We start from the raw sequence: 15,824 nt of genomic DNA, 5'->3' as shown, positions 1-15,824 counted from the left end.
GTCAGAAAATTCGAAAAGTACGACTTACGCACAACCTACAGACGTGATAGCGTCGGATTGTAATTTGAATGTGGGAGAAAACATATTTCTCTTACGCGTAAACTCAAGCACAAACACCTTTTAACGCGATGGCGTATTCCACCTGCCGTTTCAGGTCTGTCTTAGTAGGAGCGGCGCGGCCCGCTCAGTTCCTTGCAACACCATAAAAAAAAAAATCGCCTTCGTGTTTATAGCGTTCGCCGCCAGGGTTTCCAGGAAAACATTACGGTTACATAAGCTGCAGTGACTGGGAAGCGTGAGAAGCAGTCAGAGATCTTTGAATGCTGTCGCGTTCTACTGTTATTTGTTTGCCTTTCTTTTTTTTTTTCTCGTCTGCGTAGCACTTCAATAGTATTGCTACGTTATAGTCTGGAAACTGGTTGTTGTTGTTGTTGTTGTTGTTGTTGTTGTTGTTGTTGTTGTTGTTGTTGTTGTTGTTGTTGTTCTACTTCTTCTTCTTCTTCTACTTCTTCTTCTTCTACGGATATACAGCTGACATAAATGTATAAAGTTACGCTACTCCGCAAGAAGGCGTAGTTCCTTTGTAGAAAGCAGTACCGATTGCACGATCTATACGTTAAACACATGCGCATAATGACGCTGGATTTTTCAGCTTTTGCTTTTAGATGATGCACATGTAAATCAGCACTACCGTTTAAGAAGAATAATTTGCTCGGCCCCAACTCCGATGCCGCCTATTCTAATACGCCTAAAAGACACATGCTTTTCTGGTATAAACCCTGGACCGACTTTAATGAAATTTGTTTCGCATTTTAGAGAGAAGGTTAAATTCTAGTGACTGTTAGAAGCGGAATTTCGATTTTGGGCCTGAAAACGTTCACGAAAATTGCCGAAAATTGATGTCTGAAATAAAAAAAAAAATTGAATCGCGAAGTTTACAGATCCAAAAATTTGTATCGCAGTTGTGTAAACTGCGTCCGTTAGAACATCCAAAGTGAATAAATTTAATAACAATTTTTATCTCACGTGAATTAATCATGATGTTTACGAAGGTCCTGCAAAAGTTTTCACATATTAAAACTGTATTTGAGAGCCATGTGTAATACTTCAATTTTGTCTGCTTTAGATGCACTCTTTGATTCAATTCACAGAATTCTGATATCATTTTCGTTGCTGAGTTACGGAGTCGTAGACTTGGCAGTTTCGTTTTCTGAATATTAGCGACTTTTAACAATGTCTATTAAAAACGTCGGCTAAATAAAAAATCCACTTCCTCACAGTCACTATATTTTAACCTTTTATTCTTAATGCGATAAACTCTATGAAATTCGGCACAGTAGTTGCCGCGAAACTGTTCCTTCCCACGTATTTATACAGGAACCCCCGAGCTAAAGTTTCCTCTTAAGAGGAAGCTTTAGCTCGGGTGCTCCTATTGAATACATGTAAAAGGAGAATTTGTTTTTCTCACCAACCACTGTACCAAATTTGACGGGGTTTGTCGCATTTAAAAGAAAAACGTAAAATCTAGTGACTGTTGGTTTCGAATTTTCGATTTAAATTGCCAATTCTTTAGTAAAAATTGTCAAAAATCGAAAATTTTCAGAAAACGAAACTATGAAGTTTACAACACTCCAACTTAACTCAACAAGAAAAAATGATATCACAATTCTGTGACTTGTTTCTGATAGTACGTCTAAAGCGGACGAAATTGATATGTTACACATGAATCTAAAAAAAAAATCTAGTAATATGGAAATTTTGCAGAACCCTCCTACACAACGTAACAAATTCACGTAAGATATAAATTGACATATTGAATTTGTCCGCTCTGAATGACCTAATGGATGCCATTTACAGGACCGCCATATATATTTTTGATGTAGAGATATCATTTAATAATAACGCAGTTTGAATGCTTTGCTCAACCGCAAAGCACTCAAACTGCGTGTGGCGTGCGCATGTGTGTTCCGTGAGTGTTCTTGTCGAATAAAAAAATAAAGCGTCTCTATACAGGGTGTTTCGGGTAACTGAGCCAAACTTTAAAAATATACAAATGCCACGTGTAGCTGCACAGAACCAATATAATGTCATTTGCCGTTGCTTGGAAAATATTTTTTGCATTCCCTTAATTAGATAATTAGACTTAATTAATTAATTTATTTATCAAATATTATATTTAGATAAAAATGGTCAATGAAGAAAATGTAGAGCAACATGAAAAAAACTCCCGATACAGCTTTCTGTTGCTCAGTACGTGCTATATGTTTTTCCGAACGTGAAATCTAAGTATATTATTTGAGAAGTTGATTAATTAATTAATGCTAATTATCTAAGTAGGCGTAATGCGAAAGTCATCTCAGTATCTGCAAGCGACGGCAAACAACATTACCTTATTGGTTCTGTGCAGCCACGTGGCATTCGCATATTTTTAATGTTTGGCCCAAGTTGCCTGAAACATCCTGTATGCATTATTGATTATGCTGCTGCTGGTGACCTTGCGCCGGCAGCAAAGCGGAAAATAGTCCGTCACGGCAGAATCACTGTTGGTCGTGTTCCGTGGTACAACTTAGCGCCGCGAGATGGTGCTACCAGTTCTCGCTCGTGATTTTCGGACCTGTATTTCCGCGGGGCTTTGATTGACGCTTCTGCGCGTGGGCGCTTATTTCAGTTTTTCTTTACTTCCGAGCTGCGTCTCGCATGACGGGGGTTCGTCGCTTTCACTGGAAATATTTACAACGCCTCCGCGTCGGCTCCATTTACATCCATACGTGGAGATTTATGCTCGTCGGTGGGCGCGGTTCGTCTGGCTCGGGATGCTGAGGCAGTATGGCGCCGTTGCGGAACCGTCTGCTCGTGCACGTAAAGAAGAATGGCCGAGAGAGAGAGAGAGAGAGAGAGAGAGCAGGCTTATTTGTAAACTTCAGCTCCTTCTTAAACCTTCTGATCTATTGCCCCGTTGATTCATTTTGTGAGCTTGCCTTGGCAAACCCCGATGCAGAAAGAAAAGTAAAATGGGAGCCCCGTCCGCAAGAGTTGCTTGGCTGGCTCTTTCGGTCGACGGTGTTTCGACTTGTTCGATGTTTCGCAGCGTTGAGTCAACCGGGGCCCGCGTTTTGAAACCGCGTGTTTTCGCTTTTTTCTTCGTGAGATGCTTACGTGTATGCGTTGTATGTGCGTGTGTGTGTTGAGCTTCTTTTCGCTAAGCACCCGTTTGAACTGCGCCGAGGCGAAAGAAAAGCAGGCGCGCGCGCGCTGTCTCAAGACAGAGTTCCAAAATACCCCGGCGGGAACGAGAGGGCTCGGCGCTCGCGTGCGTGTCTCGGCCGCCTTTCCTAGTCATCCGCGGTTGCTGCAGCTTCTCCGTTTCATTTGTTACGTGCAGCGTGCCAGAGGGAAGTGATAGTGGCTCCGAAGAATGGAACCTCCACCCTCGCACTTGAGTGATGGAGTCTTTCAAGCGTATACGCGCCTGCCAGCCTCTGAAAAAAAAAAAAAAATAATAATCCTGTGCTTCCAAAAACAAGCGTGTCTTTCAGGCGCTTCATCGAAACAGGATCGCTAGATTACAAGGTAGCGATATTAGGCATCGGAAGGTTGCGATAGCGCTATGATATTTCGGCCCCCTGCTGGAGCTCCAACATTGGCAAGGGTGCACGTAATTATGGCTCTCTGGCGGACCCTGAGCCGGAAGGGAAGACGTACGGCATGCGTAGCCGTGGGCCGCCGCCTGTCCTGAGCGCAGCGCGTCGGTGCTGCGAATACTTGTCTTCCGGTTTTAACCGGCGGCGTTTGCCTTTTCGAGCTCGTCCAGCGATAGACTGTGGCAAGGCCTCCCGTTCGCCTCTAAAAGTTTTAAAGCCGCGTAAAGAAGACATGTTGGACGTGCGCGCGTAGGAGTCGGTTATTTTTAACGTCGCTTGAATTTCCCGCTTCACCTTGTCGCCACGTCATAGGTTTCGGCAGCATTTGGCCGAGCCAGTGGTTAATTGTTTAATAATTTTTAAAAAATAAAGGAAGACTTTTACTGCACTCGAAAATAGGCCAGAACTGGAAACGCCAGGGACGAACACCAAAATCGCGAAAATACACCATGAACCAGTTTACACCGATAAGGGTGTTTCTGTGTCTCACCCACTCTTTACACCCATTTCAAAATCGGTGTTTTGTGTATATAAACTCTCTTGTCGAGGGTGTACTTAACAAAACTACACCCTTAGCGACGTCAGATTTCCAAATCGTGTACCGCAAGATTACGCCCTCCTGGTAACAATAAACAACAATCTTAAGAAGATAATTAGCTGTCATCATCATCCGTGAATAAACTACCTTTTGATTGAATGTTTATTAAATAAACAAGTTTAAAATCACTATGCGGCCAAATTTGCACGTTGGCATAAGTGTGTACCTAAAGAGCCGCGAATTTATAATGGCCGTAACGAAAGTGATAGCACATAGCAAAACAGCGCACGCATGACAAGTATAGCAGCCCACTTCGAGCACGAGACCAGCAAACAGCAAGCAGATGAGTAGCATTAGTTGCAGCCCACTTTGCGAGACGTAGTAAGAGCTATCCAATCTATTTATGCCAAGAAGAAAGGGCACTGCATTGGGCGTCTCGTGCTACAAAAAGTGTCAAAATGAGCATTAAACATTCAGTTGCTAGTCCCGCGATGTGACGTCTTCCTTTCTGTCCTCGTCACACTGTTTTCTGCTCGAAATCCTTCTTGCTATAATGTGCAACGAACGAGCTTTGGCAAACACGCTTCTCAGATATTTATGCCTTTACGTTCAGGGCACCGATCGGAGCTGTGAGCGCCTGTCTATATGTGTTTTGCACGAGTAAACGGTCATCGGAGGACATTTGCGAAACTATATCCTGCATGGTTTTGTGTGTTAGTGAGCAACACACAATTGTTAATTGAGCAGTTTCTCAAGACAGAGATTTACAGAAATAAAACACCCTTAGGTCCTTGAGAGGTGTAACCTGCGGCGTATTCCCATCGTATACTCTTGAATGCTTAAGGGTGCAGTATGAGTGTTTCTGCCGAAGTTATTACGAACTGTTTTCTTAACGCTGCAGAAAATAAGGGTGTGCCAAGGGCATCTTGTGCGGCATTCTGCCTTGGAGGATGTGTCAAGGGTTTTACATTTTTGTTGTAGGACTGATGATTACTGGATGTCACCACTTACATCCAAGTTGATGATTTACTGCGCGGGAGAAGCTTGGCGTGCAGCGCGCAGGCACTGAATCACGGCCTGTGAAAGAGGGCGCGACCCGCAGTCGCATCACGTTTCTTTCGGGGGTGCCACCTAGCCGCGTAGCGCCAGGACGGCGGCGGTCTGAGTAAGCAATTGTGTCTGTTCCGTGAATCGACAAGATTATAGGCCTTACCTACGCGACATTGTATGCATTTCGTTCATTCGTATGTGCCTATAGAGTTTTCAGGTATTGCATGGATTCGCACTCTATCATTGCGATTCGTACTCTGTCTCTTAGGACAGGAAATGCGAATTCCCGCGCTCCGCACAAGCGTTTGGCACGGGGCACGCGAAGGAATGATGGCGCTGGAGTGTCACGCTGCATTCCTACCTCGCAACAGCGCGCCGCCGCCAAAACGCACCTCGCCGCGCATACAGACGCCTACCGTGTTGAGTCACCGTCAACCATGACGGACGGGCGGGGGCCGCACGCGCGCGCGATAGGTGCACTGGTGCCAAGATCAAAGTCGCGACGACACTAAGCGGCGGGAGGGAGTTTGCTCCCGCTGCCCCGGGGCAGCTTGGAGTCGATCCAGGGTCGAAGTGTCGCAAGCGCTCCGAGGTCGGGCGCACCGTCGGAGCCCCGGGTTCCAAGCCCTCGCCAGCCGCAGGCGGGTGGCGAGGGCAAACTTCGCCGCGCGTATGTAGTACAGTGGGCATGCGGGACCTGCTGCTGCATGCGTATATAGCGGCGCGGGGAGCGCAAACCGGCGCCTCCTCCTCCACTTTCGTCGTCGCCCATCAGTTGAGAGACGACGACGTGCAGCTGTCGCTGCAGCGGGCGCGAAAACATGCGACAGCGTGCTTTCTCTTTCTCTCACTGTGCGCGCGGGCTTGTCGACAAGACCGCGACATTGTCCAATGCCTCATGCTTGACTGCAGCTGTGTAGCTTTGCAGTGCGCCGATATGTGGTGGCGATTGCGTGCCAGTGCGGCAGGGGAAGGGGGGGCTACAGCTGTGCGCGTGCACCTTGCATTTGCACCGCATGCAACAGGCGATTCTTTTGGCAACATTATTAGAGAGTTTTAGAATAGGCGGCCCAATATTTTGGGGCCCCAAAGAGCTTTGCGGGTGTTAGCATTGGAGCACGCAGGAGTGAAGAGTTTTAGAATAGGGCTTTGCGTTTGCTGATAGCGTCTTGCGCTGACAGCGCCACCACGGCGTCTAAGAAAAGCTATTAGAAATAATTAAATAAAATATACCATTTTATGATAGGAATAGTAATTTTGACTTGCGTGTATTCGCGTTTAATTACAATTTAGAGGTTATTCTTCAAGCAGCAAACAATTAGTTGCGCTTAGTTTTGAGCAACAAACCCACCTTTACGTGCCTTCACCCAACGTTACTAGACTAGGTTCAGTTTTCAAACTCTCCGTAGGCGCCATACATCGCGGGTGGCCCCTTGTCTTGGTTTGCCGCCAGAGGGCGGGAGCACCGCAAGTAGCTCTACGCGGGCGCAGCTCTGCGTTGGCGAAGGGGCTTGAGTCCTCAGACTTCGCAACCTACGTACTCAGCAAGTGTTTTCACCGATGTGTCTTTAAATGTTTGTATAGTCTCGCGTTTAGGAGATTGATTAAACAACTTTACGTAGCTGTGAAAATGCTGCTGCGCTGCCCCAGAGTGCGCTGTGGAGTCCTTAGTCCAGAGCCGCAGCAGCCCCGGCCGTCCACTGCGCTCTATATTAATCAGCTGTTGCTGATGAGTAGCTGTAAGTAGCTGATTAGTAGTTGTAATCAGCTGTTGCTGCTTAGTACTAATTAAATAATAATGCGAACGCATGAGGCGATGTTAGCGCGACCACACGATGGTCCAAGAAAGTCACGGGAGCCCAAGCGAACCAATCGAGGCAGTTCACGAGGCCAGTCAAGGCTCAGTGAATTAGGCGAAGTTAATTAAGGCACAGCTAATTAAAATAGAGTTAAGGCACTCGAACCCACGGTCGTTGAAACCTGGACCTTTGGTGGTAGCAACGAATTACATAAATAGATGAACTAATTTATTCATTAGTGAATTAAGAAGTACACTAACAATTATTGGATAACTTTTAATTAATAACGAATTAACTACGCATTACCTAACTGGGCGGATTTATAATTTGAACATCTCAAAGCTACGGCAAACATTACCTTGGTTGTGCCCAGCTACGCAGCATTCGCATATTTTAAAACTCTGGCTGAAGTTAGCTGGGAAACACGGTATATACACACTCTCAGCGCTTCATTTCGGGATAAAAAAAATGAAGCTAGCACTATTTCTTTCATCAGAGCACCGCATTCACAAGTGCAATGTTGAAACCTACGTGAGGTTTGCTCCCTTGCGAGCAGACTTGCACATTCAAAGTAAGTTATCGCTGCAGGAACGGTGCATAAATATGCATTCGCGTCAGTAAATAAAATTGGATGATACGGCCCGTAAACTCTTCAAAACCCACAGGGCATTTAAAACGCATAAGAGTGTCGCAAAAATGCACCGAGACTGCAGCAAAACACGCATATATACAACGCGCCAAAACGCATAAACAACGGACAGTGCTTCGTCGCCCTGTCCGCGCCGCGCTGACCGAGCAAAGTGCGACAGCAGCGCCACGAGATGGGTGGTGGGTCCACGCAGTCACGGGAGTTTGAAAACTGAACCTATTAGTCTAGTAACGTTGCCTTCACCAGCCAAGGTTAGCCGTGTTAGGCCTACGAGCCATAAAATCCGCACTCGAATTCGGAATCAGCGGCGTCTAATGGATCAATCTTCATAACACACGCTAGTTGAAAGAAAGCGATAACCGCAGTCACTTCTCCTAGGTTGCGAACTTCACGCGTTACCGCGAATCAAACCCAGTTTGGTGCTAGGTTAGAGCCGTCGCTTCGATGGGTGCCGCCATGTTTGTTGACGCAAAACTTTTGGGACCGCTATTTGGGGTCCCGCTAAATCGGTGAAATAGCGTTCCCAAAGCAAAACCCAAAGGCAGTTTGCGTCTCGCGCATGCGCAGTGGCTTCGACGCTATTTCTTTGGAGCCCCTATTCTAAAACTCCCTATTCTAGCGCACGTATTCACTTTTGTGGATCGAACGTTGCCTTCTGGGGCATAAGTCGGCATCGGTATGTTATTCTTTTGTTTCTTATGTATATGAGGGGGACAAAAAGATGTCGCATCTTGCAGATGCGGTCTTCCAAGCTGTTAGTACTCGGGAAGCTGCCGCTGCGTCGTCCCAGACCACCAGCCTCGAACTATAGGCTCTTGAACACTGACCGTCCGCACCACGTAGCTTACCCGTTGTCTACAAAACTTGCATATTCCGAGAAAGTATCGCAAGGAAACCGCGTACGTCGACCAGTATCTCGCAGAAAGCAAGAGAGAGAGAGAGAGATGAGAGAGTTGAATGACTTAGCCTTCAGACTTAGACTTAGCCATAGACTTAGCCTTTAATGTTAGCCTGGCGGCAGGCTTGGCGTTCTACTTAAAGGGAGCCTGAAACGATTTCGGCGATTTTCTACAAACGTACTGAGTCGTTAGAGTAGGTTCTTCTGATCATTAATTGATGCATCTAAGTGCTCTGCGTAAAGCGTGTAATTTATTATAAGGTTTTAAAAATACACATCGCTGCCGATCGCAGCGCACTGCTCGGGGGAATTTTAAGCCGCCCCTACCCATATGATGCAAATAACCCATATTACGTCACATGGGCGAGCTATCTGATTGGCTGACCAGGGCGCGTGGTCGATAATTTTTCCAACTTTATGGTGAACAACTGATGCTCGTAATAGTTGGAATGTTAGTTACTTTGTTTTTGTAAGAAGAAAATAACTTGAAGAGAATACACAAGAATAGTTTTTTAGTACACTTCAGCACTTCCGGCACACAGCAAGTGTCGTCTGCTTGTGTTACAACGTACTCCATTTTGACGAGAGCTCCGCGGTCAGAGTCGGTCTCAGTCTTTTCGCGAGCACTATGATTCGACTTTGTTGCCTTGTGGACTGCAAACCTAGCGACCTGCAAACCGCGAGTCCAGTATTAGGGCAAACGCAAGCGCAAGGGGACAAGGTCTGGCCGCTTGACTGTGCCGGGATGAGCCACGAGATGAGCAGAAGGGCAAATGTGAACGGTCTGCACGGTGCAGCCACTTGGTGGCACAGAGCTCAACCATACACAGTAGCAGCAACGAAGTGTATTCTTTGCTGCTGGTGTGTATTTTTCGCAGGAGTGTAATCATCAACACGTTGATTTATAAATGTTTAAAATGCTTTACACTTGGTTAGAGCAATATTAGCGCTTTGTTTGACTGGTTAAGTGCTGTGCCAGCAAGTGTCTGGACCGTGCAGACCGATCAGCTGCTCACGTACGTCTACGCTAAAGTTCCTTCATCAGCTTGAGTTTATGCCTCCAGTCATTTGCCGAAATGACCAGCTTGCATGTTTTTAGCGGAGTTCCGGTCAACGACACGTTCGGCGCTACGACAGAATGCTCGCAACGCACGCTGCTTCGATAGCTCTCGGTCGACGGCCAAGCGGCTAGCGGAGAGGTCTCGCGCGGGAGGGGGCGGGCTCCTAAACAACCGGAAGTGAGCGATGTGACGTCGCATCGTGACGCTGAACCAGTGAAGGCGGAGCTTAGCGCCGCTCGCTCGGCGAGCGAGTTGAGGAGGAAAAGCATAGCTAGGGAGGAGGGTAACTTCTAATCGCTTGCAGCTCCATTAATACGTAACGCTTCACTTAAATTGTGGTGCGAATGTTCTACTTAAGCTGTACCCTACGCGCCTACAAAATTTGTCCGAACCGTTTCAGGGGCCCTTTAAGGTGTGCTGATGATACAGTACACATGCACACAAGTACGCACGCGTAACGCACTAGCACCGAAACACGAGTATGTAGGCAACAGTGGGCACCTTGAGATGAACCACTTGAATCAAAAAACCGGTGGCGGCGCTATGGTCACCGGTCCTTCTGGCACCCTGAGCGCTCATGTCGCCTTATCTTTTCACGTAAAACCCCATCAATTATTGCTTTTATTGCCGCCTTGGTTTGGGACCTCTTGCCGAACGTTTATTTCGATGCACCTCTGCCTTACTGGTGGCACGGAAAGTCCCGAGTACTTCGACCGGAGTTAATCGTCAAACGTTGCCCGAATCAACGGTGTAGAATCTGCACTATATGTTTCGAAGTCGTTGAGGATGACTCAGTGTGGCATCCTGTCCGGCTCGCTGGGAACGAGACAGACAGACAGACAGACAGACAGACAGGCATGGATGGATGGATGGAATGGAATGGGATGGAATGGATGGGATGGAATGGAATGGAATGGAATGGAATGGGATGGGATGGGATGGGATGGATGGATGGATGGATGGATGGATGGATGGATGGATGGATGGATGGGTGGGTGGGTGGGTGGGTGGGTGGGTGGGTGGGATCCGTCGTACCGTTTAAGCTTTTGACACGCGTCTTTCAGCTTCAACAGGATGAACTAGAAGGAAGTTGGCCATCTTGGTTATGGCAAGTTAGATGGGCGCGAGAAAGCCTGCTTGCCGAATTTCGCATATGGCCTAATTAGTGAATGACTGAGTACTTAGAAGGCTTGCTATACAGAAGAGGCACGCTGTGTTATCACTGTGACCTTGTCTGAATAACAGTGAAAACCTGGAAAAGAATGGGGGCGGGAGGGGGTATGAAAACACTACAGTGGTATAGAGCCACTGCTCTGCGGGTGCGTGGCCAGTTCGCGAGGCATCTGCTGCTGCAGGCAGGCGTTCTTTGCACCTGCCGTCTGTAACGGGCGCATTTCCCGTTGTTTCTCGCCTTTACGCGCAACGAATGCCGACGTGCACTGAATGTGCCTAACATGGAAACTCGAGCGAATTGCGCGGTGACGCAGAGACAGCGCGGGCGCCGTTTTTTTTTTTTTGCCGGCATATATATATATATATATATATATCTGCGTCGTCGCAATGCAGTCGCACGGAAACAAGCTGCGAAAGCCCAGGGTCGCCGCGTTGCTATGGGGCTCTTGCATTGCCCAGGGGGCGCTGCGAAAAAGGTGCTAAAAAGCGCCCTCTGTGCAAAAATGGGTCGTACCAAGCTCGGTCGTCTGCTTCGGAAAGCACGTTTACAATATGGACCCGCCGCTTTCGGTTGTGTTGTTTCACGGCCTGCAGCGAATATCGGGCGCCGAAGATTTTTTCAGGGGTGGCACGCTGCGTAAAGGCAAGAAATTATGCAGTGCCGAATACGTGTACGCCGTTCAAGAATTAGGCGGCGAAGTTTTAGCACCGTGTCAATCGCAAGTGAAGCGAGTCGCGTACGAAGTGGAACTTCAGGTAAGGTTTGCACGCCAGCTGCTAGATTCAGGCGCTCAAACGCGAGGAAATGCTTGTTATAAATGAATCCACAGCAGCGATAAGCAGGCATCATGTGTACAGAACTGCTCGAGCACACGACGGTACGTGCCGCGATGTACGAACTGCTCGAGCGCACGATCGTACGCGCCGCGACGGCAGTGGTCTTTCGACATGCCGCGAAACGGTGGGCCTCCTGCATTCTTTGTTGACTGCATGCCGCTAAACAAGTAGTTATGCCTGCGTTGTAGTAGCGGCCATCTGTTCCTTTTAGTAACTGGTAATAACTGATGCAATGCATATGAGCTCGCACGTAGTACGTACGTGCGAATCGCGCTGCAGCGCGAGCTCGTACGCCGCTCGCTTGATGTAGGTTTTAATGACAGCGCTCGAACATCGATGTGCTGCAATCAATACTGCCTTGCTGCGTTGCCTCAACGTGCTGGCTTGAGATCAAGGATGAGCGCATTTAACTCTCTTAACCTGTGCTGCTCGTAGTGGAGTAGTGAATTGTCATCGAATGAGCCCGACCATTTGTGCTCATTTGCACACACCTGGTCACTTCACCACTTCGCATCGGTCGAATTGTTAATTGTCGCTGTGGCCGGGTCTCGAATCGTGAATTACCAGCCATGCCTGCTGCTATGTCGGTCTGCTGTCGGGACTGTAGGTGCAAAATACCGAACATTAGAACGCAGATAATCAAGCAAGCTTCAAGACAGGCGAAGCAGTCAGCATGGCGCGAAGTTTCGCTTACTCAGCGCGACGAACTGCAGCTATGCAGCGCGCCCGACGCTCCACTTCGTGAGGCCTTGAAGGAAAACGGCAGAATATGATGTTGGGATTCAGGCCTTCTTGTTCATGGCATCCCACGACGCAGAAGTAATGACGGTGACGCCTTCTCGAGGCTGGGCTAGGTCTCCGGATCGGCGCTACCGATTCCGTCTGCTCCCAGCATTGCGTCCCACGGCACACAGAGAGCCCGTTTTCGTTAAACTATAGGCTGCGGCGAGCTCGCAGCGTGGTTGACATGGTCTGCGAGAAGTGACGAGCCTTTTCGCACTCGCAACAGGGCAGAAATAAGTGCGAATCGACGCAAAACTCGGCCTAGAAACGTCCTTCGCCACAGCCAGGGCTCAATACAACCCAAGCTGGTACGACCCAGTAGCGCCGCCACCAGGCGCCGCTACTATACCTCAAACTCCAGCGCAAGACGCCCATAGGATGCCTTTTCGCTCCGTGCTCGGTGCTTGACGGTGCGCCGCCCTTCGCAACACGCGCGGCCGTGGAAGCGTTCCACCGCGTCCCCGTCCAGCCGCTCCGCAGCTAATGCAGCAGCGCGCCTGTCGCGTTGCTGACACCGCGTGACGGAAGCATGTACACAGCCGAACATCTCGCGCTGCACGTGTGCGTGGAACATCGAACAATCGCAGGCGAGGCTTCCTGCCCAGGGCGCGGGTAGCGGGCGGCTTTCCGGGGGGAGCGCTTCCGCCCCTTGTCCCGGGAACGACGCAAAGACCTGCGGTGAACCGACGAGCCAGCGCAGTCGACTTAGCGCGCTCGCCGAGCCTATAGTTTCGGGTCAAGGTCACGCTGCGAGCACTTCTGCTGTGCTCGTCTGCTCCCGATACGAGCGGAGCGACGACGTTCGTCTAGTTGGTGCGTGCATTGCGGACACTGCGAGCCAAGGAACGTTGAGCATGGGTATGAGGCGCATTTTGCTTTGTTCGAACTGCGGCTAAAGCAAGTAGCCATGTATAGTTCGCGTTTTGGCTTGTCATCGAACGCTTGTGTGCCGCCTCTGTAGGCTCCCCTCGTGCTATCCACATTTGGTATTCTGAGGAAGTGTAGAAGTGCGGTCGTCTTTTCTAGCTTTATAACATGGACGTTTTCTTTTTAAAAAAATGTGCTGTATTGAGGTTTAAGAGAAGACCAAGTCCTTTGCAAACTTTGATACCCCTGCTCAGCTACCTGTGCTCATGAAGCAGGCTGAACCGATCTGAATGAAGGAAGCTTTAGCTCGGGTGTTCCTATCTAAATACATGTAAAAGGAGAATTCGTTTTTCTCGGCAACCACTGCACCAAATTTAACGGGGTTTGTTGCATTTAAAAGAAAAACTTAAAATCTAGTGACTGTTGGTTTCGAATTTTCGATTTAGTTCGTCAATTTCTTATTAAAAATTGGCAAAAATCGCAAATTTTCAGAAAACGAAACTATCAAGTTTACAACTCTGTAACTCAGCAAGGAAAAATGATATCGCAATTCTGTGAGTTGTACCTAATAGCACATCTAAAGCGGACAAATTTGACATCTTACACATGAATCTCAAAAAATTTATTAATATGTAGTTACAACTTTTGCAGAACTCTCGTAAACAACGTAACAAATTCACGTAAGATGTAAAATAACATATGAAATTTGTCCGCTTTGAATGATCTAATGGATGCCGTTTATAGAACCGCGATATCTGTTTTTGATGCAGAGTTATTAGTTTGGAAACTTCGTGCTTCTATTTTTTTCAAACTTCTGAATTTTTGAAAATCCTTTTAACAAATATCAAGCCCTAAATCAAAATTCCGCTTCCAACAGTCACTAGAATTTAACTTTATCTTTCAAATGCAACAAATTTCATTAAAATCGGTCCAGGGGTTATCCCAGAAAAACGTTTTTGCGTTTTTACATGTATTTGAATAGGCCGCGTCGGAGTTGGGCCCGAGCTAAAGCTTCCTCTTAAGAGAGAGAGAGGGAGACAAAAAACTGCAGACCGTTGGAAGGGCGGAAAAATACTTTTGAACACTATCGAAAATTTATTAATAATAAAAAAAGCATATTGCAACGCTACTTAAATTCTATAAATGGATATCACAATCTTTTAACCTGGGCCTGTTATCTCATCAAAAGCAGGCAAATATAATGTATCAGTTTATGGTGGACATTAAATTTTTGCGTTGTTTATGTGATTTCTGCAAAAGTCCCATTCACCAATTGTTGGTGTAGTTCAGAAGGTTATATAATTCATACTGTCTGCTTTGGATGGTCCAGTATATGCAGGTTGCATAATTGTGAACAGAATTGTACAGATGTTGCTTTTTATTGCTGAGTTGGCATTCTAAACTTAATTGTTCATTTGCTTTTCTTGTTTATTCATGCTTTTCAGAAATTCTTGTGAGAGAAAACTGATAACCTGAATGTATCTGCATAGGCACTACAGAGACAAAAAGTGTAAAAATTGTCGCACAAATGCATTTGTCATTTCATGAGCACGTTAACTTTAACTTCACTGCATACATAAGCGAAAAAATGCTCCTATTATAGCTGAAGCGGATAGTGCATATGGACTGAAACTGCAGGGAACTAGCCAAACCTAACATTGCCACACCTAGGGCACTGAGCCAGCACTATTCGCAACTGTGTATTCTTAAGGGAGTATGGTAGGGCAAATGGGTCATCTTGGTTTCAGCTTTGTATCTCAACAACTGTTCCATACTTAATTTTGAAATCTTGCAGGTTGAATAAGAATGACTTTTGCCTTCACTTGGTGTAATTTTTTTCACTGTATCCTTTTTCGTTTTTTTTTATTTGAGAACCAAATTTTAGGCTGGGGTGTAAAATTAAATGTACCTTTTCTCAGAAACAAAAAGTAGTATGACTGTGAAATCTTGCACAATAATTCCAGATAGCGGCGTTAATCCGCACCAAAAAAAAAAGAAAAAAATTTGGGTTCCTACAGTCATCTCACAAGAAAAAAAAATATATTGCCCTCACTGGTCACGTATTGTGAGAGAGAATTTTCAGTTTTTTTTTTTTTCAGAATTACAACTCAAACAATTTTTCAAAGTTCTAGGTTCGGACTATTTATTTATTTGTTTACAAATACTGCTATCTCATTTAGAGACATAGCAGAGGTGTGTTACATAACTTATGAACAGAAAAATGTCATCTTTCTGAAATTGATTAGTCGGTAATAAACGCAGAGAACCAGCTAAGTTATTCCATAATTAAACCGTGTGTGGAAAAAAAGAAAACTTAAAACAGTCTATTCCTGGAACGAAGGGATCTATGTTTAATGGGTGAGTACGTCGGGTTACCCGCACAGTAGGTGTGATTAGCGAGATAGGCGCTTCTGTGTTAGTCGATCCATGTACAATTCTGTGCAGCAGGATTAGACAGTCACACGTGCGACGAAATGACAATGGGTCCAGTGATAAAGCGTGTGCGTGGGATGATGATGAAAACATAC

At 46.6% G+C, this 15,824-nt stretch overlaps 1 protein-coding gene across 4 annotated transcripts in view; it reads left to right on the top strand.

The window, feature by feature from the left end:
* LOC135918780 (leucine-rich repeat flightless-interacting protein 2) overlaps positions 1–15,824 on the top strand; it is a 57,381-nt gene that overhangs the window by 23,197 nt on the left and 18,360 nt on the right. The window contains exon 1 of one of the 4 annotated variants that reach the window (XM_065452483.2): positions 12,924–13,287. The exons of the other annotated variants lie outside the window; for them this stretch is intronic. The gene's annotated coding sequence lies outside the window, so the exon portion shown is untranslated. Of the gene's footprint in view, positions 1–12,923; positions 13,288–15,824 lie in introns of those variants that run through there. 4 annotated transcript variants of the gene reach the window in all.

The sequence above is a fragment of the Dermacentor albipictus genome, chromosome 1 (assembly GCF_038994185.2).
Source record: "Dermacentor albipictus isolate Rhodes 1998 colony chromosome 1, USDA_Dalb.pri_finalv2, whole genome shotgun sequence".
NCBI classification, from domain to species: Eukaryota; Metazoa; Arthropoda; class Arachnida; order Ixodida; family Ixodidae; genus Dermacentor; species Dermacentor albipictus.
This window is presented reverse-complemented; position numbering and strand designations above follow the sequence as displayed.